At 41.1% G+C, this 17,814-nt stretch overlaps 1 long non-coding RNA gene across 1 annotated transcript in view; it reads right to left on the bottom strand.

Moving 5' to 3' along the window:
* Positions 1-15,941: 15,941 nt before the first annotated feature.
* Positions 15,942-17,814, bottom strand: part of LOC122550303 — a 5,916-nt gene continuing 4,043 nt past the window's right edge. Inside the window, exon 4 of the long non-coding RNA XR_006311803.1 lies at positions 15,942-16,300. This is a non-coding gene — a long non-coding RNA (uncharacterized LOC122550303). The remainder of the gene's footprint in view (positions 16,301-17,814) is intronic.

Below are 17,814 nucleotides of genomic sequence, written 5' to 3'. Positions count from 1 at the left end.
TAAGTCAGTTGAAAACAATACTCATGAATAGAAAAATATAAGCATTATAAATAGAAAATTATAAACAACATTGCAATGATATAGATTTAAAATAGTAATAAGATTAATATAAACAACATTGCAATGATATAGATTTAAAATAGTAATAAGATTAATAAATGCATTGAGACAAAATAGAAAAAAGAGATCATTCTTCCTAGCAGATTCCAGGTCAGAGAAGGACCATAAGCTTGTAGATTGGTCTTCATGTGGCAGTTTATATGATACTGCATTGGTTCAAAATCAAACACAAGTACTACTGTATGCCACAATTGCAAAGCTGTAGAAAAGTAGGAGATTACACATTCAAACAGTGGGTGGCATGGTGGCACAGTGTGGGTGGCACGGTGGCACAGTGGTTAGCGCTGCTGCCTCACAGCACCAGAGATCCGGGTTCAATTCCCGCCTCAGGTGACTGTGTGGAGTTTGCACATTCTCCCTGTGTCTGCGTGGGTTTCCTCCGGGTGCTCTGGTTTCTTCCCACAGTCCAAAAATGTGCAGGTTAGGTGAATTGGCCATGCTAAATTGCCCATTGTGTTAGGAGAGGGGTAAATGTAGGGGAACGGGTTTGGGCGGGTTGCACTTCGGCGGGTCGGTGTGGACTTGTTGGGCAAAGGGCCTGTTTCCACACTGTAATTAATCTAATCTAATCTAAAGAATGCAATTTGATAAAAATCTCCTTTAGAAAAGATAACAGAGGCATTCATAATGGAAATAGGCGTTATCATAGCTAAAGAATCTGAAGCTATGGCCTACACAGATGAGACTACGTGGTGTAGATTGAAAATTGGTCAGAAGCACAGGAATGCAGAACTGGGCTCAGCAGACAATAACAGATAGGAGAATTAGAAGCTGACCAGCAGTGCTGATCTCAGTAAACATCTGCCTCTATTCCAACCTCGTTCTTGGCCCAATGTTCCTGAGACTAATGTGCTCCCTCATCTCTTGTTGTGCATGCCAGACTACTTGCCCAGAAATCTTTTTTCAACTTCTTCCCGTGCCCCTCCCTCTCTCTCAACAACCCCACTTCCATTGGGATGAGCTTCTCCCATCACCCAAAAAAGAAATCAGAGTTAATGTTTCGGGTCGACTGACCCTTCCAAGTTCACTCAACCTGAAACATTAACTCTGATTTCTTTCCACAGATGCTCGCAGATCTGCTGAGCTTTTCCAGCAATTTCTGTTTTTCTTTGTGATTTACAGCATCTGCAGTTTTTTTTCCATATTTACCCAAAAAAGATGTTTTTCTTTTCAACATTAAAGAGGCAACACCAAGGGAGTAACTCTAAAATACCACTACAACATAACTTTGATAGTAGATCAGGAAGGGCTTAGGTAAAATGGGGACTGATCAAATAATGAGCAAGTAATTCTTTTTACCTGCTTTTGGCTAAGGTATGGAAAACCAAGAAATCCTCCACCAAGAGCATTCATAAAGGCCAGAAACAGCACTGATGGGCTATGATAGATTCACTACACAGGAGAGGAGAGACAGAATACAGACAAGATGCAAAATTTCAAAATGGAAGTCAGGCACAATAATTTCAACAGTACATCGATTATAATATCAAACATTTCACTAAAGTCTTTAAAGCAATAATAAAACAAACTGCTTCACAGTAATAATATTCAACAATGTGACAAGGAACCACCTAATATTTGGGCAAATTGCTAAATATTTGCTCAAAAAGATACTTTTTAAGATGTATTTTAAAGAAGGGAAGACTTGTAAGGAAAAAGAGATGTTTCAGGAGGGAAGTTGAGGGATTAGGTACTCAGAACTGAAGGCATGACACTAGTAGTGGAGTGGTTAAAGTCAAGGATGTGCAAGAGCCCAGGACTGGAGGAACACAGAGGTTCCAGAGTGTCTGGAAGAGGTTATGGAGATTGGGAGGGGTGAGAACTTGATTTGAAAACAAAGGTGGCAACTGCTCAATTTGAAACAAATGCAGGTGAACATTTGTGTGATTGTGAATGGAATTTGGTAGTAATTATAAATATTATGCTGCTGGAAGTTTGACATGGTTTCATGTTGTTTAAGCAGCTGGACAGCATAGTTAACAATCATGATGATAATAGTGGGGTAAAGTTTGATTTTGTCTGAAGAAGGGTTTATGCCCGAAACGTCAATTCTCCTGTTCCTTGGATGCTGCTTGACCTGCTGCGTTTTTCCAGCAACACATTTTCAGCTCTGATCTCCAGCATCTGCAGTCCTCATGTTCTCCTTAAAGTTTGATTTTGTCAACATACATATTGCATACATAATTCATAGAATCCCTACAGTGCAGAAAGTGGCCATTCAACCTATTGAATCTGCACCAACTCTCCAACCTAACACATCCCATCCCTGGGATCCCTCATGGAGTTTTTACCATTGCTAGCCCATCTAACCTGCACATCCCTCAACACTACTGGACCCTTGTTAGCATGGCCAATCCACCTAACCTGTACATCTTTGGATTGTGGGAGGAAACTGGAGCACCCAAAGGAAACTCACACAGATACACGGAGGATGTGCAAACTCCAGGGAGAGACCCAAGGTTGGAATCAAACCCAGGTCCCTGATACTGTGAGGCAGCAGTGCTAATTCTTGTGTCACCATGCTTAAAGGACAACACTCACAATATTACAGGAGGCAGAACTATGTGATAAGGAACTATCAGTGTGATTCACTGAAGATGAGCACAGAAATGTTTCCAGTATCAGAGTCTCAGAGCCTTTCAGAAGAGCAATTAGAGATAAAATCTGACAATCTGCCCATTTTGGTGCCTTTTCCAAGACAAACCTGTGTGCTGTGGGCAGATAGAACATAATGCATTCTATTCAAATAGTTCACAATGTGGTTCTCCATTGCAATTTTGGTTTATTGCACATTGCCTTAGGCAATAACCACTATGAAAGATTAGACCAACACCAGCAGCTGCAGCTTTAGATAGCTTCCTGTAACAACCAAACTGAAATTTAAATATTTGGTGGAAGTCATTGTGTAATCAGTATCAAATTTATTAACGCTTTTGGAATATCATTTCTTGTACTCATTCTGTTCTCTGATAATTTCTGCTGGTGTGTCAGAATTGTTCAACTGCTCGATTTTGAAAGCTTAATTACATAAATTTAGGAAAAGCATGCTAAGCAGGATTTATAATAGAGAAAATAAACTACAAAGATTGGATGGTCTATCGGATTATGATTAATATTCCCTTCTAAAAGATGGCCCACATTACAAGACTGCTTTCTAACCACTGAATTTCTTCTCAATACGTTTCTAAAAAGGATTAAAGAAGCTTTCATTATAAAGAGCCTTGCATCAGTACATGCCAAAGCTCTTCGCAGCTAAGAAACACTTCTGAACTCGGTCGATGTTGTGATGTATTATGTAGGAACCTTGCGATGATCGGAACGAATGTGCTCTTTAGAAACTAACAGGTTTTGTGGACGTAGGAGTTTTATTGCTTCTGTTACTTTCACAGCTGAGACTATCTGTAATCACTTTAGTATTGAATTTGTTTTTAAACAGTGATAGTTAACAGTTGCGTTAATTCTTTGATGTTATATAGCATCTAAATTCATATCTTTTGGGATACACTATGCAAATCTGTAAGTTCTGACACATTTGATGTCTTGTTCTCTGTTTGCTCCGAGCGTGCGGGTGTATTCCAGGCCTACAATTACTTTTCTCTGATAGTTTTCATCTTTTACCCTTCCTTCTTGATCTCGCAACGCGCTCGTTTTCCCACGTACAATATGCAGCTCATCTCGCACTAAGCTCCGTAATTGCATACCCGAATGTCGATCGGTACATTCCTTTTGGCGGTGGTTCGCTTTTAGCAAACTTAAACACAATGCACTTGCACTAGTGACCTGTACCAACACGACGATATGACCTCGAATTAATTGTTGGTAACATCCACCTATTTAACGCTGCCCAGGATACATATATTTTACAACAAGCATCAGTAGCCTACTGACCCTAATGAACTGTAAAGTTTTCATAGGAGGGCAGAGATAACAGAAGCAGGATCATCAATCACAGTGACCATAGCTCTGATCAATACTGTGTCGGTGAAAACCAACTGATTGCAAATAGTCAATGAGACTGTTCACGCAGTAATGGGCATAGAATGGGTATGCATTTCATTAACAAAGAAGGGGCGTTCTGTGTCTTTTCAAACAGAACTAGTTTCCCAACCCGAAACATCTTTTTACAAAATGAGATATCCTCCCTTCCCCATTAAAATGTTGATGTAACATATTGTGGAAGTTGAACAAGAGATAACCAAACTCTAAAGCTGAGAATCTGGGCAGATGGTCAGAAACTGAAAAGCCGAGTCAGATTCTACTAAAGGAAAGGCGGGGCATTCTCCGGGTTACTGTTAACCCGTTGTCGCCCTCACTGACATTCAGTGATGCGATTTTGGTTCACTGTGTAGAATCTTTCTCCAAAAGCAACGGTTCGGCTTAATTGCGCCCGAATGTAATCTTTGCAATCGCTGAAGAAGCCAAATTTGGGCAAGAGCTTCTGGGTTCTCGAAACAGTCAACCAATCATCTTCTACTGAGAACTATTCAGGAAGAGTACAATATATAGAACAAAAAATGAGATTGTTCTCTGTATCGGTTTTGCTTTACTGGAATTAAAATGTATAAACAAATTATGATTAATAAAGAACATCTTAAAAATAAACCTCTGAAATAGTCAAGCGGGTACGATTTTAGCGTAAGGCCCTTCTGCAAACTCTAGCATCAAAGACACTTGTCGCTTCCATGAGCACACTCTTAACAATTACAATCTGATTTGAAAATATTTCCACTGCAGCTGAATCAGATCTGCCATTTATTGTTACTTAAAGCGTGACATTTTAGGACAGAACTTAATAATTAAGAGGTAGATGTGATCTCGAACCGGATGTTAGATAACAGGAAGGAATCATAGCTACAGCGCAGAAGAAAGCCATTCACAACCTATTTGCTCTCCTACGGAGCAATTCACTAGCTTATCTTCAGCTAGTGAAAAAAATGTCGAAAATACTGCGACGCGGGTGGCCATTGTGGGAAGCACCGAACTGAATGTTGTCCAATTAATTGCGGGATAATTAGCACAAACCAGCAATCGGACAACTTTTACATATAGATTATTTTGAAGAACTTGATAGTTACTGGAGTGGTCAACATTATGAGTATATTTAGACCCGAACAGATCAAACGCTAGGCATTAGATGCCCACCTTTCACAGGGTGTTTCCTACAATGGTCGTTATCGTCTTTCACCAGTTGTGAAATGCCACTGAGTATTCGAAAATGTGTAATCTGACATGTCCAAAAGTGACAAATGCAGCAATACGTTTGTAAATCGATGTCTGCATCATAAATTTATAGCACAGGGTCCTGAGTTTGTAAAGTTCCTTAGATTGTTGTGCCCACCATGTTAAAAAGAACAGGACTGCAGAGCTGGATTTCCAACATGCTCATATGAATGTCATCCTATCCTGAATAACTCTTGTGGTGCAGTGGTAGCGTCCCTACCCTGGCAGAAAGGTGGTGTTGAGTCCAAGGTAACACCAGCTATGATCATGTTAAATGGTGAAGCTGGCTCAAACTGCTAAATACCATACCAAGAGCTTGGTCAAAGAGTTAGGTTTCAAAGAGGGTATTGAAAGAGATGGTGGGAGGTGGAAAGGTTTAGGGGAACCTTTCCAGAGTTTAGAACTAGGCAGAAGAAGGTACAGTTGCCCAGGGTGGAGAAATTGAAATCAGAGACCAAAATTGTTGCTTCAGAGACCAAAAATGGAGGAATGCAGTTATCTCCGTGCATAATAAGAAAGCAATTATAAATAAGACCGTGGGGATGTGGATTTGTAAACAAGAATTAGAATTTTTAAACTAAGGTTGCTTAACCAGGAGCCAATGTAGATCAGCAAGAATAGTGGTGATAGGTCAATGGCATTTGATGGGACTAAGAACTCTGGCTAGAGAATTGAGGTTGACTCAATTTTATAGAAGGTGTAATGTGGAGAGTATTTTGAAGTCGTCAGTGTAGAAGTAACATAAGTGTAGATGCAGGTTTCAGCAGCAGATGAACTGGAGCAGGACAGAGTCTGATGTTTTTACTGAGGTGGAAATGGACCGTCTTTATAGTGGCATAAATAGATAGTCAAAATTAATCTTGGGGATCAAATGTTACACCAATTTTTTTTTAACAGAATGGTTCAACTTCCAAAGTTTGGCACTGAGGGGGATGAAGCCAGTGGCTGTGGTTCAGTTTGTGTTGGGATCCAATGACAATGAATGTCACCTTACCAATACTTATTGGCAGGAAATTTCTGCACATCCAGTACTGGATGTCATTCAGACAGTTTGACAACTTCAAGTCTATTCAGGCCATTGCCAGATCACACATGTAGAAAAATTGTTTTGTGCCACAAGTCTTGTTTACCTGTGTGTACATTTTAAATTCAACTTTTCACAATTATTTATCTCCAAGTTGCAAATATATTAATTGTAATGCACACTTTCACTAGAATTAATTCCTGCATCTTATCTATTTTAGTGTGTCAAGCAGTTACCCCTCTGGCATAATCTTTAATGTGATGTATATGTGTTACTATAATATTAATATTCACCTACCCATCCTTCCAGTGCTAACTGACACAGCTGCCCCACCATGTGACATTCTTTTCTCAGTGACCCTGCAGAGTTTTGTTCCTACTTTTGAGTTGGGTGCTTGCAGTTAGGTTTTAAGTTTTATTTTAGCTTGACTTTAAAATTTAAATTCTAGCCCTCCTGGCCTTAGCTGCTGAGAGAACTGGTATCTCAAGGTTTCTTCCACCCATATTTCCCATTTGGTTCCCACTGTCATTATTCCCTTTTTATTTGTCAGTCCCCCAGTTACTCGTTCCTGATTTTCTAACTGTTTACAATGACCTCTTCAATGGCTCTTCCCTGGTGGTCTTCTGGATTCCTTTTAATAATTTCCTGACATGGAACTGGTAACTTGACCCTTATTTAAGATGCTCATCTAATTTTTATGTACCTGTTGACTATGCATTGCCTCAAGGTTTGTGTCATGATTTGTAACACCAAGACTAGCTATCCTGATGAGAAGGGCCACAAATTTGACTGGGACAATGCACCATGAATAGGAGAAGTCAAACAGAAGACAACCAGAGAATTCCTAGAAGCTTGGCACTCATGGATTCCATCAATAAACACATTGACCAAGACCCAACATAGCAACCACTGCAATGAATAACCAGAATCAGCTACCGGAAGCAGCAGGAATGAAACCAAATAAATTCCAACTGACGCAGTACAGCAGCGCTTCACAAGAGGCTCCACACACTGAAGAAAGGAGACAAATGTCTGCTAACCAAACTCCCAGCTCAGCGAATACACCCACAACAAACGCATTACCTGCATCTGAGTGTGTGTGTTTTTTTCTGGGATGGAGTTCCTATTGGATTTGAGAGGAACTCTTAGAAGATGTTTTTGAAGGAAATTTGATAAACCAGGAGATTGAGAATGGGGTTTTAGACAAAGTCTCTGAAGGTGTAAGCAAGGGCACAAAAGGACAAGAGAATCCAATAGATTTGGAATGAGGAAATACAGCCAGAAGCTTTTGCCAGAAAGGAAGATGAAAAGATGTAGAAAAGGTAGAAAAGATGATCCAGTGGCCTAGAAAATAGGGAGTGTGATAGGGAAAGGAAAGGGAAAGGAAGAGGAGCTACCAGCTCTAGTGGTGGTTGGGGTAGGGCTAAGAGTGGGAGTGGATGAATGGAAGAAGCAGTGTGAATACTTCTGGGTAACAGCATAGAAAATAGTGAGAAATAGGGCTGGAGATTGATGAGCCGATGGGGAGAAAGAGAAGGGGGAGGGTAGCAAACAGATCATGGTGAAAGGGTGAAAGTGCAGAGGGAGAGAACATGACCCCAGATAGTAAATGGGAAAAAAATGGGAAAAGTGGGAATAGTCAGTGATACAGCACATAAATGGTCAAAAACTCATCTTGGAAATCAAATATAACATTAACTTCATTAACAGACTTCACAAGTTGGGTATGGAGATGTCAATCTAGGTGTTGAAGAAAGATGAATGACAACAAGGCTGGCTATGGAAAGAAACAAAATAAACAAAGAGAGGAAGACTAGGAGAATGGACCAGTAAAGAGAAAGTGGGCAGGGATGTGGAAGGACAACGACTAAACTGCATGAAGAAGGAATAGATGGATGGAGGGTGGATAGAGAAGAGGAAATGGCAAAGAAGACCTTGTAATTGCATGAGTCAGAATTTGGTCTGTTCTAATTAGAGTACCATCTTTTTCCTATGAGACTAACAGTCATATTTTGCAGACCCATATCTTGTGCACCTGAACCTCAGATAACACCCAGAAGAAGATGTTTTTTTATATAATATATTTTTATTGAGAAAAAATAGATTTTTAAAATATTACAACAAGTACAAAACAATGCAATTCAAAAGAGTACAAAAATAAACCCAAATAAATAACAAAAAACAATTCCCAACCCACCCTCCTGTACAAATGTATAAACATATATAAAAAAAATAAAAAAACCTAAACTAGCTATTTAACTAAATAAATAAATAACCAACAACAAACAAATAAATAGTAATAACTCAGCCCAGCCAAACAAAACACTCATACATTGACAGTTCCTCCTCCTTGGATATTGGACTCATGAAACACAATCGTTACGGCTATATAAAAGCCCTTGTTAGTGTGGCAGATAAATCTATGTTCAGCTATTCCAAAAAGAGCTGCCATGTCTTGTAAGATTTCTCAGTTTTGTGGTGTACCATATTTGTGAGAAAATCCAGGGGAATATGCTCCATAACAATCTTCCACCAACCCGACAGGCCTGGGAGTTTTTCGGATATCCGACCTAACGTGAGAATATTGAAAAGTTTTTTCTTATGCATGTCTACAGGAAATACAGTGGGCAGGCCCAAAAGAAGAGAGATAGGGTCCTTCTCCACCCTGACACCCAAAATCCTCTCCATTACACCCACCACAGCACTCCAATATGTTTGAAGCCTATCGCAAGACCAAAGACAATGGGTGCAGACCTTGCACTTGGGACATGCTGAAGATACCCCTCTTTAAATTTTGACAAACGGTCTGGAACCAAGTGAACCCTGTGGAGAATCTTCAACTGTAAAGCATGGCTCCTATTGCAAATTGATATCTTCCTTGCATTCTCCCAAATATCCTCCCATGCCTGACAGGAGACTTCAACACTCAGCTCTCTTTCCCACATCCTGCAGAGTCAATCAGACTCATCTGAGGTGGCACCTCCCAATTGATGATACAAAGTACTGACAGAGTGTGTACTCTTAGCCCTTAGCACCGCCCCCACCTTCCCCCCACCCACTTAGGTCAGATTTGCAGGGATCCGTCAAAAGTGTGGTCTTTTTTTGAATAAAATCCCTAACTTGAAAAAAACAAGGAAGTCTCTATTCGATAACTCGTACTTCCGTACTAACTAATTGAAGGACATCATTATGTTTCCCTCAAATATATCGCCCATGCAAGATACACCCCTAGCTGTCCAATGTTTAAATCCTGAATGTATCATACCCAGTTGAAAACCCGGCATACCCACTAAAGGTGTAAATGAAGATATTTTGCCGATATTGCCTTCCCTCTGCTGAATTGCCCTCCATGCTTTAACAGTATTGATGACTATTTGGTTATGGCAATATTCCCTAGCTGTCCTCATCTTGTGCAAAAACAGCAAACTGGTAAGGGGGCACCTTGCCTGGGAGGCTTCGATATCTAGCCATACTGAGAGAGGATCTCCACAAAACCAATCACTCACATAGGTCAAAAGTGAGCTTAATTGGTAATTTTTAATGTCTGGAAGGTCCACTCCCCCCCAATTGTGAGGCAGCTGCAGTTTGGTTAATTTAATGAGGGGCCGCTTACGATGCCAAATAAAGGAGCTGAACCAGCCGTTCAGTGCCCTGAGTGTTTGTTTATTGAAAATCAGGGGGAGCATCCATATAGGGTAGAGCAAACGAGGGAGAATATTCATCTTAATAAGCGCTATCCGACCCAATCACGAGACTGAAAGTGCCTCCTATCTTTGAAGATCTTGTTTAATTTTTCCAAATAATTGAATAAAATTGGCTTTGAACAGCCAATCCAGAACTGGTGTGATGGATATGCCCAAATATACAAAACCCCCTTGTGACCACCTAAATGGGAATCTATAGTCGCCCTCAAGAGCCAGCTCCTTTGTAAGACCACCCATAGGCATAGAGTCTGATTTAGCAAAATTAACCTTATACCCTGAAAAAGTGCCAAACGCATGTAATACATTGTATCAGGTGAGGCACTGAAACTGCTGGATTTGACAAAAAAAAATTAGGACATTGTCTGCATACAGCGAGATCTTATGTAATTTTGACCCCACTTCTGGAGCTGATATATTGGGATTCCCATGAATGGCCTCCGCCAATGGTTCACTCACCAACATAAAAAGCAATGGTGAAAGGGGACAGCCTTGCCAGCTGCCCCTAAAAAATATTAAAATCGCTTGATCGTACCCCGTTGGTAATGACTGCTGCGAGAGGTACACGTAGAGAACCTTCACCCATCTTTTGAAGACATCGCCCAAACCAAACCGCTCTAGAGTATAGAAAAGGTACGGTCACTCAACCCGGTCAAATGCCTTCTCTGTTTCTAGAGAAATCACCAATCCCTGTATTGACTGCTATTGGCATGCTTGAATTACATTAAGTAGACTCCTAACATTATTGGAGGATCTGTGACCTTTATAAAGCCCGTCTGATCCTCTTTAATAATTGATGGTAACACAGTCTTCAGCCTTAACACGAGAGTCTTAGAGAGGATTTTAAAATCCACATTTAGGAGCCAGATGGGCCTGAAGAACAGTCTTCCGGGTCCTTCCCTTTAAGGATAAGTGAAACACTGCCCTCTCTCAGAGAAGGTGGGAGACAATCATGACTGTATGAATCATTAAACATATTCAGCATCGGACCTGACAGTATACTTATAAACTCCTTATAGAATTCACCGGAAAGTCCATCAGGACCAGGTGCCTTTCCACTCTTAAGCTGCCTCACAGCTTCCTGCACTTCTTGCTCTGAAAACAGGGCATTAAGAAAGGACTGTTGTTCGGGACTCACACCCGGGAGCTTCAGAACTCTAAAAAAGGATTCCATTTTGGCCTGCCCCTTCTCACAATCCTCAGATTAGTATAACTTAAGAGTAAAATCTCTGGAATGCCACATTAATCTTTTTAGAATCACGTGTTAGGTTTCCAGACTCCTCCCTAATCACCGTAATGGTTTGTGGGACACTCGTCTTTCTGGCAAGGTATGCTAAGTATTTGCCTGGCTTGTCACCATGCTCATATAACCTTTGCTTTGCAAAAGCCAGCTCCTTCTTTGCCATCTGTGTGAGCACAGAATTTAATGCAGACTGCAGTGCCATAATCCTCTGTAGTTTGACCAGCGAGGGTCTGTCAAAGTAGGCCTTCTCGGCTGTCTTCAACCGTGCTTCAAGGAGACGTTGCTGCTCACCCTTCTGCCGCTTCCTACTGGCGGAATATGAAATAACTAACCCCACAGCATAGGCTTTGGTAGTTTCCCAGAGAGCTATCAACCGAGCCTATGTTGATGTCTAGGAACGCCCGAAATTCCTTGGAGAAATACTCCACAAACTTACTATCCATGAGGATAAAGGGATCCATTCGCCTTGAACCCACTGTAACATTCTTAGTCTTAACCATAAGGTACACTGCAGCATGATCAGAGATGGTAATATTATCAATCGTACAGGATGCCACCAGATCCAGGGTTACCGCAGGGGTCAGAAAAAAATCAATCCTCGTGTGACATCTGTGCGGATTGGAGAAAAACGTGAAACCCCTACCGGTAGGGTGGAGATGCCTCCAGACGTCCTAATTCCTCACACAGACTCACTAACTGTTAGTTTGTACAGAGTGTATCAAGGGACCTTTGGGCAACCTGTCTACTGTAGAATCCATGAGACAGTTAAAATCTCCCCCTATAATGATGTGCTGGGACTCGAGACTTATCAATTTAGAAAAAGCATCTATCAAAAGTTTAAGGGGATGAGCTGGGAGACAATAAACATTTAAAACATCGTATTCTTCCCCATTTATCAAGGCTTTAAGAATTACAAACCTCCCAGATGTGTCTTTAACACATTCCAACAATTTAAATGGGAGATTTTCCCAACCAATATAGCCACTCCCCTACTTCTGGTATTAAATGATGAAAAATAAACTCCGTCAAAGCCATTCTGCTCTAATTTCAGATGCCCCGTGTCATCTAAATGTGTCTCCTGTAACAAAGCAATATTCACCTTCTTTCTAAGACTCAAGAGTACCTTCTTCCTCTTAATTGATGAGTGACTTCCCTTGATATTCCAGGTACACCATTTAATCAAATCATTGGCCATAAATTTCTGCAATTACATTTAAATTCCAGAGAGGAGGAACCCAAACGACAAACTGCTGAGCCTTAGTGTCACATGATCCACCAAATATAAAAACTACATAAACTAAAGCCACTACATTTAACAAACCTACAAAATAAAAAATTATTAAAAATAAAAAACAACAAAAACCAAAAAACAGACCAACATATAAAGCGCTAACAGCACTGAGTAGGGAAACTCACCCCCTGCCTGGAGGGGGAAACTACCCATTCCGAACTGCCCATAAATAGGCATCTAACTATCCCAACCACCTTCACTTCTCCAGCTAGAGCCGCACCACAAACACAAGCTGAAAAGAATAAACACCCCATAGAATATTGATGCGAATAAAAAAAAACATTCTTTTATATATAAAAACAGAGTGAAATAAATACCCCACCCATCCCTTGGTATATCCTAACTTAGAAATTGAAAATGTACATCTTAACCACCGCCAGACATAGTTTAAACCAAATTACTATCAATTGAGGGAAAAAAAGGAAAAATAAAGCTCCAACCGGATTTCCTCCATTTCTTTTACAAAGTGATAAACACAAGCCCAAACTATTTATGCATTCTACAATTGTTCAAATTAGGTTAGTTTGTCCACAAAGTCTCTTGCCTTCTCCGATGTGTCAAAGAGATGCATGGATTTATCCAAGGTGATCTGAAGTACTGCCAGATATCTCAGGGAGTACTGAATCCCAAGCTCCCTCAGTCACTTCTTGACACCGTCATAAGATTTTCATTTCTGGATCACCGCCGCTGAAAAGTCCTGAAGAAACATCATCTTAGAGCCCTTGTAAATTAGGACCTTCAGAACCTTCCCCTGGACTCTGGAATCCTCCATGACTCTCTCCTTATCCATATCACCTGAAGGAGCGTCGCTCCGAAAGCTAGTGTGCTTCCAATTAAACCTGTTGGACTATAACCTGCTGTTGTGTGACTTTTAACTTTGTACACCCCAGTCCAACACCGGCATCTCCAAATCATGACTCCTTATCCCAGTAATGATGGAACCGTACCAGGAGAGGACAAGGACGTCGACCCAGACCCGATCTCCGCGCTGCGACCCGGTGAGCCCTCGCTATCTTCAAGACTCTCATGCCAGCCTCCAAGTCAAGGAATTTCGGAAGCCAATCCTCAACAAATTCCGCAGGCAGCTCACCTTCCTTACCCTCAGGCAGACCGATGATCCGAATGTTTTTTCTCCTGCCCCTGTTTTCAAGATCATCCACTTGGTTACACAAATTACAGACCTGCGTCTTCAGGGCTTGGACCTCATCTTGGATGAACTGTCATCAACTTCCAGCACTGTGACCCCGTGCTCCACCTCATCCATCTTCTTCACCAAGTCTCCCAGCTGCTGCTCATGGTTCTGCAGCATGAGAGAGACTGGAGCCAGCTTTTCTTCAATTTCCTTCCCCAGCATCTCATGAATCTTCAAGAGCTGGTTCACCTGGGCCTGGAGAGTAATTGGCTCCGAGGCTGCTGCAGGCTGAGCTGCAGACCCGGCCTCGGATGCTCCTCCGCCATTTTCCGGACTCCACAATCTTTCCGGAGTCCCAAGAAATCCCGATGACCTGGGCTGGGCGGTTTAAAGGACCGTCCTGCTCCTGTGCGATGCGAGGCGCTGCAGTGCCATCTTCTCAGATCGCCACCATCTTCGATCCCCAGAAAGAGTTTTTAAATTAGGTGTAATGGCTTTAACGCTGGGACACCAGGGGGGACTACGTTGTTAGGAAATGTTAGGAAGTGTTTGAAATATTTTCTGATCATTACATTTTTCATTTGCATACAATGTACAGGATTGTATTGAAATAAGTGAAAGCAATAAATTGGATGCATCAATATGTTATGGATATTGTTTGGCTTAATTTGATGAGCAGGGGTGATGTCCATGATGAGCTGTCTGCAAATGCTTTTCCAGCCAGTAAAGCTGGATCTTCTGCCTCTCATTTGGGCGGTTTCTCTTTGCTAGGTATAATTCCCCAGCTGTTTCTCCTTCCTCCTCATGGCAAACAGTATCCTTTCTAAGGGAAGATTTGAATGAGGCATTGAGTGCAACCACAATGCTGCATACCCTGCTAGACACTTACTGGAGGCCTCCTCAATATTAATGTATACTTTTAAACTTAACAATTAGCATTTCCTTTGATGAGGTGTGGTAGGCACCTATATACATGTGTGATCTTCACAATGGCAATAGATAACCATTCTCATCCAATAAGATGAACAGTAGCAAACCCAGAAATTGCTGGAAAAACTCTGCAGCTGTGTCAGCATCTGTGCAGAGAAAGCAGAGTCAACATTTCAAGTGTAGTGACTTTTCTTCTGAACTGTTCAGAAGTAGTTGTTTCAGAATTGAAAGAGTCACTGATTTGAAACATTAACTCTGTTTCGCTCCTCAGATGCTGACACACCTGCAGAGTTTCTCCAGCAATTTCTGGTTTTGTTTCATCTTCAGCATTTGCATTTCATTAGTATATTTTAAGCTTGAAAAGTGGACTTATATAAAATGAATTAAAGCAGCTGTCAGAAAATCCAGCATTCAAATGAAACAACGTCACTTATCCCAACAGCCTCAGATGCACCTATATCCACTGTCACCGCTGCAGACATCAGGTCGGCTCCTTGAGAGTGAGCCAATGGAGAGTGACTGTCTCACAAGGAGTCTCTTGGTTATGCATTTAGATCCTATGTGGATCAGCTGGCAGGACTATACACAGACAGCATTAACCTCTCCTTACGATGATCAGAAGTCCTGATCCCCTTCAAGAAGTCCACCATCAACCTGGTGGCCAAGAAAAAATATGCAGCGTGTCTCAATGACTACCATCCAGTGGCTCTGACTCCATAATTATGAAGTGGATTCAAGAGGTTAATCATTGCTCACATCAACTTCAGGCAGAAGATAAAAAAGTTTAAACATGAGTATGAATATATTCAAGAATAGCTTCTTCCCCGATGTTATCAGACTTTTGAATGGACGTCTCAAATGTTAATGTTGATCTCTCACTCTGCACCTTCTCTGTGGCTGTAACACTATTCTGCATTCTGTTCTGATGCATTTTGTATGGAATGATCTGACTGTATAGCAGGCAAAACAATTTTCACTGTATCTTGGTACATGTGACAACAATAAATCAATCAATCAATCACATGGAGAATTTGGTTCTGGTAGTTATGTTCCAGCCTCACATTCAACAAGCCCTTACAATTAATTAATTTTGAAAATAGATAGACTGTGCATAGGCTGCCATGTAAGAAGAATCTATAAGGATTGCATTTTGAGAAATTCAGTAGGTAGCATGTATGTGCTCCTCAGCTGCTACTCTTGCAGTTATCGCAGAGGCCATCATCTACATAAAATCTTGAATTTCAGGAAGGAATGCCAGCTTTATTGGATTCTTGTTGTTTTGGATAATGAGGTTACATGGGATCCTGGGCATTGCCACACTATACCTTTCTAAGTTGAGGGACCCACGATGAAGCACTGGTGACAGTTATGCAGTGTGCACTTCTAGTGCAGCGATATGATAAAATTACATAGTCCCATCAAATTGGTGCACTTATATTTATTCAAAAGAATAGTTACCAGATGGTACCCAGATTAATAGTACACAAATCTGGCTTCTTGAAATGAGCTGCTGGCTGAATGTCGATTGCTGTTTTGTTTTCTGTCACTGGCAGGTGATTGTTGTTGCAGGTCCTCTAGTGTCTCTTTAAGGAATCACACTCTTCTAACAGAATACTCCTTATTAAGGTCTTCATAGGATCTAGAATGTAAATTTAGAAAACTACTAAATGAGGTTTAGAAAAATCTTAGAGGTTCTGTTTTGCCACTCAGTTAATTGGTTTATATCTTTTTGAACTTGCTGGTTCTTTTTACACAACTTGCTTCTCCTCTGAGCTCAGTGTCAACTCTAATATTAGAAGTATAACTCTATTATTTATCCAAGTGATTAATAGATATGGTGAATAGCTTAGACTCCAGTAGAAACTCCAGGGAAACATTCGACAAAAGTAATGCCTTTACTTCCTATGCCCTGATTCCTACCTCAGAACTAACTTGCCATTCTTCCTGTCTTCAATCATGAGATAACAGAAGTAAAACAAGGAAGTGAACCAACCTGGTCTAATGATTGATTTAAGTGGTTTTATATCCTGACGTAGCAGATGGGGAACTTAGATTTAGTCATTTAAATAAATCGTAATTAAAATAAAGTATTGGTGACTATCCAACCCTGGGATTCTTGTATCTAGTTCACTAATGTCCTTCAGGGAAGAAAACTTGCATTTCTCAGCTTACGTGACTTCTGAGTACAGAAACACTAACATGAGATTGACTTTGAAACTGCCCTCTGAGGTGGCTTAGTAAGCCAATCTGCTCTGCTGTGGGCAAATAGCAGCAGCAAGATTGCATTCCACACCAATCAGTGACTTGTTGGCCACCTCATCTCTTACTCTATCATTACCATATTTTATGGGGAAAAACCTAGTTCTCCAAGGAGTATACAAGAATGTGCCAGGAATACTAGATATACTTTAAAAAAAGATACCAATGTGGTAAAGTTACAACAGAGAACATTCCCACTTCAACACCAGTCCAACATTGGCATCTCCAAATCATGACTACCGTCAACACCACTAACTGTTGGCTTAAAGTGGAGAGGATCTCCAAGAAGATCTCACATATTGACACAGACATCAAGTTTCTACAGAAATGCAGAAAAGATCCTAAAAAGGATTATGGATCACGAACCTGCTCAATATATAATGTCAGTTACATCACACTGTAAACTTTTGCTATAAATTCTGTGTCTTACAATCTTATTCTCCACAACCACCAGATGAAGGAGCAGTGCTCCAAAAGCTAGTGCTTCCAAATAAACGTGTTAGACTATTACCTGGTATTGTGTGATTTTTAACTTTGTACACACCAGTCCAACACCGGCATCCCCAAATCATGTACCATTCTACACTATTCTACAATTCCTTCGTCTCCGCTGCATCTGCTCCCAGGAGGACCAGTTCCAAAACCGTACAACCCAGATGGCCTCCTTCTTCAAGGACCGCAATTTCCCGCCAGACGTAGTCGACGATGCCCTCCACAGCATCTCTTCCACTTCCGGCTCCTCCGCCCTTGAGCCCCGCCCCTCCAACCATCACCAGGACAGAACCCCACTGGTCCTCACCTACCACCCCACCAACCTCCATGTACAACGTATCATCCGCCGTCATTTCCGCCACCTCCAAACGGACCCCACCACCAGTGATATATTTCCCTCCC

Source organism: Chiloscyllium plagiosum, chromosome 5 (assembly GCF_004010195.1).
Source record: "Chiloscyllium plagiosum isolate BGI_BamShark_2017 chromosome 5, ASM401019v2, whole genome shotgun sequence".
Taxonomy (NCBI): Eukaryota; Metazoa; Chordata; class Chondrichthyes; order Orectolobiformes; family Hemiscylliidae; genus Chiloscyllium; species Chiloscyllium plagiosum.
This window is presented reverse-complemented; position numbering and strand designations above follow the sequence as displayed.